Source organism: Pelodiscus sinensis, chromosome 7 (assembly GCF_052426305.1).
Source record: "Pelodiscus sinensis isolate ZL-2025 chromosome 7, ASM5242630v1, whole genome shotgun sequence".
Classification (NCBI taxonomy): Eukaryota; Metazoa; Chordata; order Testudines; family Trionychidae; genus Pelodiscus; species Pelodiscus sinensis.
Window position 1 is genome coordinate 49,092,747 of NC_143058.1, and position 13,015 is coordinate 49,105,761.

General features: G+C 42.5%; 1 protein-coding gene across 8 annotated transcripts in view; it reads right to left on the reverse strand.

The window, feature by feature from the left end:
• Positions 1-13,015, reverse strand: part of ZNF385B (zinc finger protein 385B) — a 330,577-nt gene that overhangs the window by 26,853 nt on the left and 290,709 nt on the right. The gene's annotated exons all lie outside the window — the stretch shown is intronic.

The window sequence follows — 13,015 nt, forward strand, 5'->3', positions numbered from 1 at the left end:
CATGTTCATGAAAATAGCTGGGCTGTAGTGAATGGCCTTTGGAGTGTGTAGCAGTGAGAAATTGGTCAACAGTGTTTAATCACTTTTTAAATTCTTTTTGTCTAAATACTCATTCGTTGAAGTATGGAGCAACAGTGATGTTAATTAAATTAATTACTACTGTATGTGATCTAACGGTGTTCCCTGGAATGTATATACATGTAAATTGACAATTTCAGACAGACTGAAGGGAGGCCTTTACACTTAAAATTCTGCACCAGTGCAGTCACATGGCTGCAGTGCTTCATAAAGACGCTAACTACTATGTCAATGGAAGAGTGTCTCCTGTAGGAGAAGCCCTCCTGCTGACACAGTGCTATCTATACCAGCTGTTAGGTCAGTATAATTATGTCACACAGGGTGTGGATTTTTCACACCCCTAAATGACACAGTTGTACCGAGATAAGTTTACCATTTAGATCCGTCCACAGTGAAAGTGTTCCAAGAATAAACATTTTTACTCCTGAAGTTCTAAGTTTGGATTTAATGTTTTTAATACTTGGCATATCTGAACTAAAACAGAAACGGATCCTTATTTCCTGTTATAGCACATTTCTTCGTACCACCCTTTATAAAATATGGCAACCAAAGATATTGAAAAGAGGCCAATTAGTTTGTATTATTTATTTATACTACCATAGCACCTAAAAGCTCTAATCATCGATGAGGCTGCATTGTGCTAGATATCATACAAGCACACAACTAAAAGATGTTCCCCTATACCAGGGGTCACTGTTCCCTCTAAGCTGCACGGTACACGGAGCCCTGAGCCTCTGACTGGACGGGGCTGATAAATCACCTGTGAAGCTGTCCTGATGTGCAGCTTAGAGGGGACACCGCCAAGGGATGGTGACCTTCCTAAAGTGGTGTGCCAAGATTTAACTTATTCACTTCTATTTACGGATCTGTGTGCCATTGATACTTTTTTAAAGTCAATCATAATCCTACTTATATTTTTAGCAGCTTCATTAATAAATAAACAAAGATGCCGATGTTACCTTATTACAATCTTCATGGTCATTTAATTTTTGTCCTTCCTCCTGAGACTGTCAAAAAAAGTGGTTGTGTTGTTCATTCTCTGTGATCTGGACTCTTTTGTGTCTCAGACACAAGCTGACTCATTTCACTTGAGCCACCAATTTTACGTTACTGCTCATGAGGACTGGATTTAAATCTGTGGATCAGCCATGCTTTTAAGAAAATGGGCTTTTCCCTCTATTTTACACAAATCTCTTCCTGAGGAATAGGGCCAAGAAGGATGAAATATCATTTTAGCCATTAAATACACATAAATAGTTCAATATAGAAATGTCCGATGTGTGAAGGAATTAAAGCACTAATGCAACAATTGAGTACAGCAGAAAGCAACAGCATACTGATGTGTTGGTGGTGAAGTGCCATGCCTACAGATGTCAATAGCTGGGAGGTCTGGCAGCCAGAGCAGCTGCCACCGCCACGCAGCCCTGACCCTGGCTGCTGAAGGAGCAGCTGCCGCAGCCACGCAGCCCAAGTCTTGGCTCTGGGTGCCAGAGGAGCAGCCACTGCCCCCACATGGCCCCAAGAGCAGCTGGGCAGTTACTACATGGCCCTGGCTGCAACCCTGAGGAGTCGGGGACAGCAAAGAGCTGCCTGCCTGAGCCCCCACACTCCACCACCACCAGCAGCAGCTCACTTTCCACCAGCACACTGCTGTGTGGCTCTGCAATGGAGCTGAGCAGGGAGTGCCGAGGCCGCAGGGCTCTCGCTGAGCAACAGGGCAGACAGCGGCAGGCTGAAGGAGGTGGGGACAGGACTCCAAGGCGAAGGTGGAGGAGGGGCTGGAAGGTGGCTTTGCACACACACACCCCCTGCCCTCCTCTGAAGCAGGAAAACAGTGCCCCAAAATGAGCCCCCCTCCTCCCTGTGGCTGCCGAACCCCAGACTTGCTCCATCCTGCCCTGAGAAGTTGGCTTGGGGGCACCTCCAAGTGCCCAGCTACAGTGCTCACAGCCTAACCTGCTGCTGGGGAAGGTGCTGGGAGGCTGGAGCTGGGGTGCAGCGGCCGCGGGGAGGAGAAGGGCTCACTCTGGGGTTCTGTTTTCCTGCTTTGGAGGAAGGCAGGTGGGGTGTGAAGCTGCCTTCCAGTCCCTCCGCCACCTTCACCTGAGAGTCCCGTCCCCTCTCCTCCAGCCTGCTGCTCTCACAACCGTATCTGCAGCCTCCCCACCTGCTCCCCAGAACTGGTGCTGCAGCCTCACAGCTGCGCGCCAGCCGCAAGGCTCCAGCGGCAATACAGGCTCCCCGCTGCGTGGAGGGGAATGGGGGTGGGGGCAAAGCTCCCACCATGGACCATGCACATGCCACTTATGGCATGTGAGCTGCAGGTTGCTGACCCCTGCCCTCCACCAAACATCGTACAAGTTAAGACAAGAAACAAGAGATGGACACAGCTGGTTGGGGAAGTACAGGGAAATAGTGAGACAGTATTGGTCAGCATGATAGGCAGTGGTCTCAGCACACCAGTAGCCTAACTGCTGTCAGGTTGTTTTGAGGACATCACAGAAAAGGAGAGTTTTAATGAGAGATCTGAAGACTAAGCAAGTGGCTTTGTGTATTGTTTATGTGGAAGTCCTCTCATGTATGTAGGGCATCATGGGAGAAGGTGCACACGTGATTGAAAATGTAGCAAGTAGGGAACGGAGGTCAGGTTGACACTTGTTAATTTCTATACTCTCTGATTCTGCCTGCCAAGGTCTCTAGGCTACTTTCTCATAAAGAATTTGGCTTGTTTTGAGTATTTCAAATTATTTTTAAGTAATCAGTACACACACACACACAAATATGTATGTTTGAAAGTTTGAGTGAATGTTGTACTAGTGAAAATGGATTAGCTAACAGGACAAGTGCAAATAGCTGCATCAAACTCTGCTACTGCACAATACTGAGCCACAATATTTCCTTATATTTCAGTACTGAACTTCTGCCGAGCATTGTGCCAGTTGTGCTAAGTACTGTTTTGGATGTGTGAGGAACATGAGCACAACTGGGATTCAGCTACACAACTATACCACTCTCTTATTCTGTTTGCTGAAGGCAGGCTGCAAGCTTCACTATCACATCACATCTTTCCCTCTCCATTACCAAATATATACAATGCTCAGTTTTTAGGCTTACTTAATACACAAACGTCTGAGACACTGTACACTTTTCCTACTCATTACTGGTATAAAAAGGAAGGATTATTTGCTGAAGATTGAATCCCTGACAAACAGCTTACTATTGTTGTGACTTTAAGGACAGATTTTCACTGGAGCTGTCATCTAGTCACACGTAAATTTACATACAGGGGGTCAAATTCTCTTTGTGTGTACATTTATACTGCTCCATTGACTTCTCTGGAGCTATGTTAATTCACACCAGAAAAGGACTTTAACTGTTTGTTCACTTATTAAAACAAACATAAAACCAATCCGCCAATCCAAGAACATAATGCATATCCACCGGTCTCTGACTTTCCAGTGACATACCTCAGCCATAGCAAAATAGGTTGAGAAACTTTCAATGACAATTAACATACACATTAAGTCAGTTTCATGGCCCCAATCTGCTAACAGTACAAAGATACAGAAAATATGGTAGATCTGCCCAAATGAGGAATATTGTGGACAGCCATGGATATAAAGAGCATTGCTGGTGTAAAAAGTCAAGGTCAAGACTGGGTGTGGGCTAGAAATCCTTTGTTGACATGAGTCCCTTGCAAGGCATAACTGTAAAATCACCGTTGTCACTATAGTGATGTATACCGTTCCTCAACTATAGTGATGTATATGAGATGCAGCTGAAAATCTAGGCCATGTTTGGAAAATTATAAAATGGATTGGATAAACTGGAAATATGACAGTATATTTTGGAATTTTTCATTGCAATATATGGCTTGTACCTTGGCAAAAGTAAATGCATTAGTTTGTTTAATGTATCTTCTACTGACACCAGATATTTATTATTTTGCAAATATTTTATATTCCTATTGTAAACTTGGTCATATGTATTTTATAGGTACTGAAGAGAAAATTTTTTGAAATACTGCATATGTCTGTTGGAGCATATTGTGATGTAAGAATGTTTAGAAAAACTACAAAAAAATATACAGCAAACTTTTCATATTACATGCAGGTACCTTTTGCTTCTGTTTAAAAATGCTTTGGTTCATCTGCTAAACAATAAAAATGTTATTTGCATTTTTCAATCTGAAACATTTAACTGCAAAACATGTTTTACTTGCATTCTGGGCAAAACTAATCCTAAAATTCTAATCCACAGCTACTAAAATGACTGGAAACTTAATAAAAAACCCATGGATGTCTAAATAGATGCATCAAATATGATGAATTGGCATTTTGCATAGAAGCATATTCACATGGGGCTGTATCTGAGCTCCTTACTCAATACTTGCAAAGCTTCCACTGAAGTCAACGATGAAACACACATCTTCATTTCAGTTAAATGACACATGTAATTGTGCATTCTCATTGACTTCAGTGGTAGTTTTGCCTGAGTACTGTGAGTATTAAATATGGACATAATGATTTGATCCACAAACGGCATTTTAAATACTGTTTGGCTGATGGACAGAAAATATTTTTAAAATCTGGAAATAATGCTTGTGTTTACAGCTTTAAGGTTATAGGAAACACAATACATGTCACAATAATACTGCAGTTTTACAAGCAGTTGCAGAATTAAAACTCAAGTGATAATAAAAAGCTTTGCACGTGATCTGTTTGTGTGCCTCATATTCCAGCAATCTAAATTTTACTTTTTTATGGTCTCCACGGATTCCATATACAGCTGTGAATGGCCCCACTTCATTGGCTGCTCTCCATCCCCAGCAACTACTAACCCATTTATATCTATGGGTCTGTTTCAAATGGTTTTAAGTCATTAAAATGGTAATAAAAATGAACATTGGCTAAAACAAACAAAATCAAGCAAATGAAATGGGCATGATGTGTGTGGGCGGATGGCATTTGAAAAGTAATTCCTATACTGGCTTCATGTAACTACAGGATCCCCCTTTGCTAAGAAAATACTTGCATTGGCAGCTAAGTTACTTTTACCACCAAAAATGTGCCAGCAATGTAACACAAAGCACCCTCACAGCACCTGGGTCATTTGAAATTTGGAGACTAAATTCAACTATTGAAGTGTGAAATAGAGGAATTTAAAACCTGTTTCAAGAGCACATCTCAGCACAGAGCTCCCTATGTCAGAACTAATATCAGCCATTGGCAAAATTCTGCTCAGCTTAGACTCCAATGTATTGTAGGTATTAGCATTCTGGCATCTCTATCACTGACACTCTGGTGATGTGATGAAATTAACTGTCTTGGCACCAACAGTGTAACCTTACTTCTCCAGCACTAAATTTCCTCCCTCAACTTTGTCCAGACTGTCCCTATTAGATATAGATGAAGTTACTCTTCTTCCGGGATTATTTTAGAAAACTAGTATTAGAAGCACTAGTGCTTAATTAATTTCCTATTTTAATGGGAAGACCAAAATCCTTAATTTCAAATGGCCAATTACAGCCTTGGTGAGAGCAGAGTCAATTCTGATTGACTTGGATTTCTTAAAACGTGCATTGCTTATATTCAGGAATAAATTGATTCTGCCCAAACATGAGTAAATTATACCCTCATACATCATGGAGATGTTTCTTAAAAAGGTGATCAACGACCTGCAGGAATTCTTTCCCGTTTGGGATTTTCCACAAGATCTTAGCTGCTCTACTTTCACATTGTGTCCGGATTGCCACTCTTTCCAGACATTTATCATTTTACTTATCTACTATCCACTTTTCTACCCTCTTTCTTCTTATACTCCTCCCTATTTCTGTTTTCCATACTGCTTTCTTATTTAAAGATTCAGTGTATGGTCATAAATAAACAGCAACAATAAGCAGACACTAGTGTGGTATATGGACACCATGTCTATTTTATGAAAGTGATTTCTCATGACTATGATATATTTTTCCATTTCGATACATTGTAAGTATAGTTATTGGTTTGCAATCAATGTTTGTTATTCTTACTCAGTATATTTGCCTACAATAAAGTTGGGAAAATGGAATTTCTGGCAAACCCACACAGGAGGATACATAAACACACCCACACTACTATGGATAAGAAAAGCTGCATGGTCAGGTAACCTGACACAGCTGTTGACAGATTCAGTATATGAATGAGTTTATTTCAAAATGCAAATCAAATTTATGAAGTCTCTCCCTACAGAAGCAAAGATTGTGCTATACATGCCATTGATAATATCGTTTACTGCTCACCATGAATACTGACATTGATATTATGACCATGCACACCCATGCGTGACATTGATGCAACTATAAATCTATTATATCCCATAAAATGGCAGCGTATCGCAAACTGCAAGTCTGTTCTGCAGGAGCTGGGAAAAGAAAGGCACGCACTTCTCATTTTGATTAGGGCAGTCCCAGCTGAAGAAAGCATCTCTTCAGTGAAACTACTCATGTACTTAAAATTCAGCAAGTACCTAAGTTTTTTTCTAGATTGGGGCCCAGCATTTACACAGGCAGTTTCTCTTGTAGTAAGGGATATATTATTTCCTGATTTTAAGACAAAAAATATTTATTTTTTAAACAGCAGACATGGGACCACAGACAGGGGTATGAGGCATGAAAATCTCAGATTTTTCATCTTCCGACTGTTAAGAAGGCTCTGTGTATTGTTCTCCCCAGAAGTCCTCTCACTCACTTCATCTGGTGCCTTGCCTTCTTGTTTTCCTCTCAAATTACATTCCTCCTCTTTCATGTTGTGCATGCTGCCAATGTCGTCAGTAAAAGCCAATGGTCAAGGAAGCAAGACATCAGCGAGACTGTTCATACAGCAAGTGGAACACAAGGTTAAGTGCTTTGCTGGATAAGGGCCTAGGAGCCTTAACGTTCCACCTGTTCCATGGGGTGTCTCACTGAATAACAGTGACTTCCTATTTTACAGAAACACATAGCCCTCCTTCCTGCAGGACTGGTAGAGTTTAAGACTTCAGGACTGCAGAGATTATTCTGCACAGAGAAGAACAATACCTGAGTACTGTGGCAGGGCTCAAGAAAAGTCACTCTCACTTGCCCGTAGAGCAGAGTTTCTCAAAGTGGTCTGCAAAACCACTTTGAGAAACCTGCTAACTGGCCGCTCCAGTGTGTTTACGTACCAGTGCTGTGGCCATGGAGCCTCAGAGCTCCCATTGGCTCTGGTTTGCTATTTACAGCCCAGGGGAGCCACGGTGCTGCCTGCCCTCCCCAAATCTGATAGAGGCAGCAGCGCAAGAGGTTGGGGAAGGGGAGGCTGCCGCAAAGCAGCCTCTGCCCATGACAGGCCAAGGTGCACTGAAGGCAAAGGCTGCTTCTTGGCAGCAACCCCTGTCTGCCGGGGGCCCAAGCTCCCCATGGTCAGAAGCCCCCGGAGACTACAGAATAATCGAGTAACCTATAACTGATAAGAATTCATATGGTTACTTGACTATTCAAGAGCGGCAAGGAGTCCTGTGGCACCTTATAGACTAACTGAAGTGTTGGAGCATAAGCTTTCGTGGGCAAAGACCCACTTTGTCAGATGCATGTAGCAGAAATTTTCAGAGGCAGGTATAAATATGCAGGCCAGAATCAGGCTGGAGATGACGAAGTGGATCCAATCAGGGAGGATGAGGCCCACTTCTAGTAGCTGATCTGGAAGTGTGAATTCCAAGAGAGGAGAAGCTGCTTTTGTAGTTAGCAAGCCATTCACAGCCTTTGTTTAATCCTGAGTTGATTGTGTCAAACTTGAAGATGAACTGTAGCTCAGCAGTTTCTCTTTGAAGTCTGGTCCTGAAGTTTTTTTGCTGCAAGATGGCTACCTTTAGATCTGCAATTGTGTGTCCAGGGAGACTGAAGTGTTCCTCTACAGGTTTTTGTATGTTGCCATTCCTAATATCTGATTTGTGTCCATTGATTCTTTTACATAGGGACTGTCCAGTTTGGCTGATGTATATAGCAGTGGGGCATTGTTGGCATATACAAGCAGTCCCTGGGTTACGTACAAGATAGGGACTGTAGGTTTGTTCTTAAGTTGAATTTGTATGTAAGTCGGAAATGGCGTTCAGATTCAGCTGCTGTTGAAACTGACCAGCAGTGGCTGAATCGGACATGCCTGGGGCAGAGCAGCTGGGGTGCTGCTGGGTTGGTCCAGTAGCGCCGCACCTCGGCACTGTGGAACCAACCCAGCAGCCCCCCAGCTGCTCTGCCCCAGGCGTCGGCGAGAAAAGCCTGGTCTACTGGGGGAGGGCGGTGCACTAGCTGTGCTCCCTCCCCCCCAGCAGACCAGGGAGACGTGGAGCGGCTTTCTCACCGTGGAGGACGTGGGCGGCGGGACCGCGGCGTGTCTCGGCAGTCCCGCCGCCCGCGTTCTCTGCGGCGAGAAAAGCTGCTCCGCGTCTCCCTGGTCTGCTGGGGGGAAGCGCCCCCCGCGCCGCCGGAGGCGGCGACAGTGGGGGAGGCACCCCACACTAGCGGGCCCCACCCTGGTTCATAACTAGGGGTCCGACGTAAGTCGGACCGACATAAGTCGGACCGACGTAACCCGGGGACTGCCTGTATTACGTTAGTAGATGTGCAGGAGAATGAACCAGTGACAGTATGGCTGATCTGGTTAGGTCCTGTGATGGTGTTGCTGGTGTATATATGTGGGCAGAGTTGGCACCAAGGTTTGTTGCATGGATTGATTCCTGAGTTAGAGTTGTTATGGTGTGGTGTGTAGTTACTGGTGAGAATACGCTTCAGGTTGGCGGGTTGTCTGTGGGCAAGGACTGGCCTGCCTCCCAAGGCCTGTGAAAGCGAGGGATCATTGTCCAGGATGGATTGTAGATCACTAATGATGCGTTGGAGAGGTTTTAGCTGAGGACTGTAGGTGATGGCCAGTGGTGTTTTGTTGGTTTCTTTCTTGGGCTTGTCCCGTAGCAGGAGGCTTCTGGGTACACGTCTGGCTCTGTCAATCTGTCTCCTCAGATTTTTTTTTTTTGCTAACTACAAAAGCAATTTCTCCTCTCTTGGAATTCACACCTCCAGATCAGCTAGTAGAAGTGGGCCTCATCCTCCCTGATTGGATCCACCTCGTCATCTCCAGCCTGATTCTGGCCTGCATATTTTTACCTGATTCTGGAAATTTCCACTACATGCATCTGACGAAGTGGGTCTTTGCCCACGAAAGCTTATGCTCCAATACTTCAGTTAGTCTATAAGGTGCCACAGGACTCCTCGCCGCTTTTGCAGATTCAGACTAACACAGCTACCCCTCTGATACTTGACTTGACTATTCAGTTACCCAATATCTAACATCTCTAGCCTACAGACTCTGCAGCAGCTGACTCTGTGGCAGCCTCAAATAGAGCTGAGCATTAGCACGAGGGTTGCCAGATGGTTTCAACAAAAATACCGGACACACTTGACATTACATCACAATCTACATTACATCTTATTTAGAAAATACTGGACATTTATATTTTCTCAATTTGTTTCCTAAACAGAAAGTTCAAATACTGGACTGTCCAGTTCAAAACCGGGCGCCTGGCAATCCTAATTAGCATTTTGGAGCAGGCGTGAAAAACAACTTTCTCCACAAATGTATTCATATCCACCAACCACTCAGCACAGATCCAGGTGGAGGATTTTTAGATAGATTTGTCAAGTGATTTTGTGGTTTACACTTCACACTTACTTGTTTGCGGGTTCTTTCCCTCCCCACTCAAGCTTCCTTCTGCAGAAGAAGAATCCAATTGCTTGCTCCTTTCAACCCTCACTATTGGTTGACATTGATTTATTTTGGTAATTTCAGGAAAAGAACTAGAAACTTAGCTTAAAAACAAAAATGACTCAGGTTTGTCTTCACAGGGCCCCAGGTTTGAACAAGGGACCCCTGCATCTTATCAGTGCCATTAAAAACTACCAGTCGTGTGACCCTGTCTCCATTTATAATATCTCAAACTTCTGCTAAAACTCCTTAGAAGGACCAGTTCTCCCACAAATTAATACTAGCTGGGAATTAACCAGAGATGACACAGCGGGAGACTTTTTTCATAACCCTAATGATCTAGAACAAAATTATCAGTAAAACTTCAACAGCCAAACATACAATTTTCCTGAAGCAGGATCATATGGACAAGATAATACAGGACAGAGAAAAGAACACACAATTGTTTAAGTGATACTCCTAAATAGAGGATAGTTGGACCCTCAAAAGCAAGTACCACCACAAGGTATGAATCAGCTAGAATATAGACTATAATCCATCAATATTCACTGTTCCTGTATTCTGGCCAAATGAAGCCAAATAAGCTCCACTGAGGCATGATATTGCCTTTTAATATCATTGTGGTTAATGAACAGTTGATACAGTAGCTTATTTCTGAGTCACATTATCCTTTTAACACCACAAGAGGAAACTGTTGCTTCTCACAATGGATTCAAAAAGTAGCATCATTCTCTAGATCAAAATTCAACCCCCTACACCTGCCTAAAATAATATTTACCAGAAATAACTAAGTACTCTTGAAGACTATTCAAAATACCTTATAGATTCATTTAATCTTCATGGCCCTACAGCAGCCACACTGCTCACACTGAGAGAATGAATCGCTGCAGAAAATATACTAGGTTTGAACAATGACAACTGAGGTGAATTTAGCTTTGGCTTTTGAGAGGCACAAGAGAGAGAGCAGGCATATATAAGAAAGTTTTTACACTGAAATTTCTCTAATGGTTGCTGTCACACCATGGTAAGCAACAGTTCAGGTCCCCCCCAGTGCCTGATCCATAGAGGATGAAAGTCTTCCTAGCTAGAGTGTTTGGCTCTTTAGCTCAACCTAACTCTGGAAGTCCCCAGTTCAATCCCCATTGTGTTATCCAAGAGGGTGGCCATAACAAACACTAATCTAAGCAGTCCATTGGGTATTTAGTACCAAAGTTTATAACTCTTTTCAGAGCATGTGTAGAAGACAATGGTAAAAGTCGTCTACATAAACACTGTCCATTGGTACAATGCTACCACAAGCAAAACTGCCCTGATACAGCAGTGGTAGAAAAATTACAAAAGGTCCTCTTTGGGTAAAAAAAAAAAAAAAAAAGGACTGAGTGCCACAGATGAGGGAAGAAAACTTAAAACTTCCTGAAACAAGAGAAACAGGTTTAAAGGGAAACAAAAATACAGATGCAAGCTAGGGATCCCGTATCAGAAATGTTGTAAGACCAACTAAAATAAATTTACCCATAATACAGATATTAAAAAAAAATCCATCCCACTGAGCCAGAAAGATATATCGAAAAGAGAAAAGAATAATTTCTCCAAATTCCCAAAGGCAACATAAATGATTATTTCTGTTGCAGCAAACGTACAATAAGGTAAAACCCACTCTTCCCTATATATCATTATATCACATCTACTATCTAGCATTATTGTAGTGGAATTAGGTTATCTGATCCCCTTTCTAAAACTAAGCACGGATCAGTGAACACCTGGGGTAAAGGCACATGGCATGAGGCAAGTGTGCCCAGAACAGGTTTGTGGTATAACTCAAGCACTGTATAAAACATCTCTCTACTGGTGGGCCCCATTTGCCAGCAGAAGGATCAGTCTTGTGGTGTAGTGAAGGAGATTCCAAATCCTATTTTTGGACTCTTGTTTTGGCCTACAGGGGGTCTGATTTACTCATCATTGCTGGAATTAAAATGTGCTAGATAATCTTAATCTTTGCATCAAGTTTAATAAAGTTGTAATCAGAGACTTCTACAGTGAAACTTGTGTAACAATAAAACCCAGACAAACGACGACAGAAATGGAGTGACAAGGTATTTTAACTTGAAATTTTCAAGGTAAAGAGTTTTTAGGGATTTGTTTGTTTTACATTCAAGGAGATAACATGAGATATCTTGCATCGCAAGATCCACAAAATTAGATTGCTTTAAATAGCTTAAAATTTGCACAACAAGCCTTTCACAATTAAATTCTCTCTTTCATTGTCTAATTTTCGGACATGACCTGAACTCCCCTTTCCTTTCATTCACCCATTCTTCTCTTAGTTCAGTTATACTGATCAGTACTGTGTGCCTGCATTTGTTTTATTTCTCTCTCTATATAAAAAAGGTTTTCCTGCCAAGAGACAGAATAACATAATTAGGCTCTCTGGCTGCAAAAGCGCACAGGGGGAGGGGGGGGGGGGGGGGTTGGTGAGCATAGTGAGCATGGGGTGCAGCCCCCTAGTTGTTTTATAAAATCTAAAGTGTAGATGGATTAGGTAAGCCAAACGGAACTGCATCATCTTTTTAGGCAAAAGGCCCAATCCAAGAGAGTTTTAAATGTGTAGCATGAAGGAGTCCTAAATGGCAATTAGCATGGGAATAAACCACTTCCATAGCAAAATATTTTCTAATGTCATTCTCTTTCTGGCAGTTGTGACAAAGTTCAGCTCCTGGGAAAAGGGTGATAAACAGTAGTTATGAAGGAAGCAGCAAACATCTCAGAAAAAGTTTATTGCATTTCATCTCTTGGGAAACCCATAGTGGCTTCTTTCTATTGGATACAGATGATAGTATTTCAGACCATACCAGAAAGTACAGGAAACATTTCTGCTTCATTCAGTAACACATCACAGAGGGAACGGAGCAAAACTAAAACAGTAACTCACACACATTAGGGTCAACAATCCTTCTGAGATCACCAGAGCTAACAACAGAACAAATAATGTGGAAGCTCAAGCAAAGTTGCTGAAGCCCAGCAAAAAATATGCGACATGGGTAAAAATGTATTTGTTTAAGGACAGGTTGGTTTTTTTGGTAGCAAAAATTATTCTCATTTGGTTAAAGCGTGGCTCCCCTTTTCAGAAAGGGAGTATCTGGGAAATGACTTTTGCCCTCAAGCGACACACAATGACTTTTAATGGA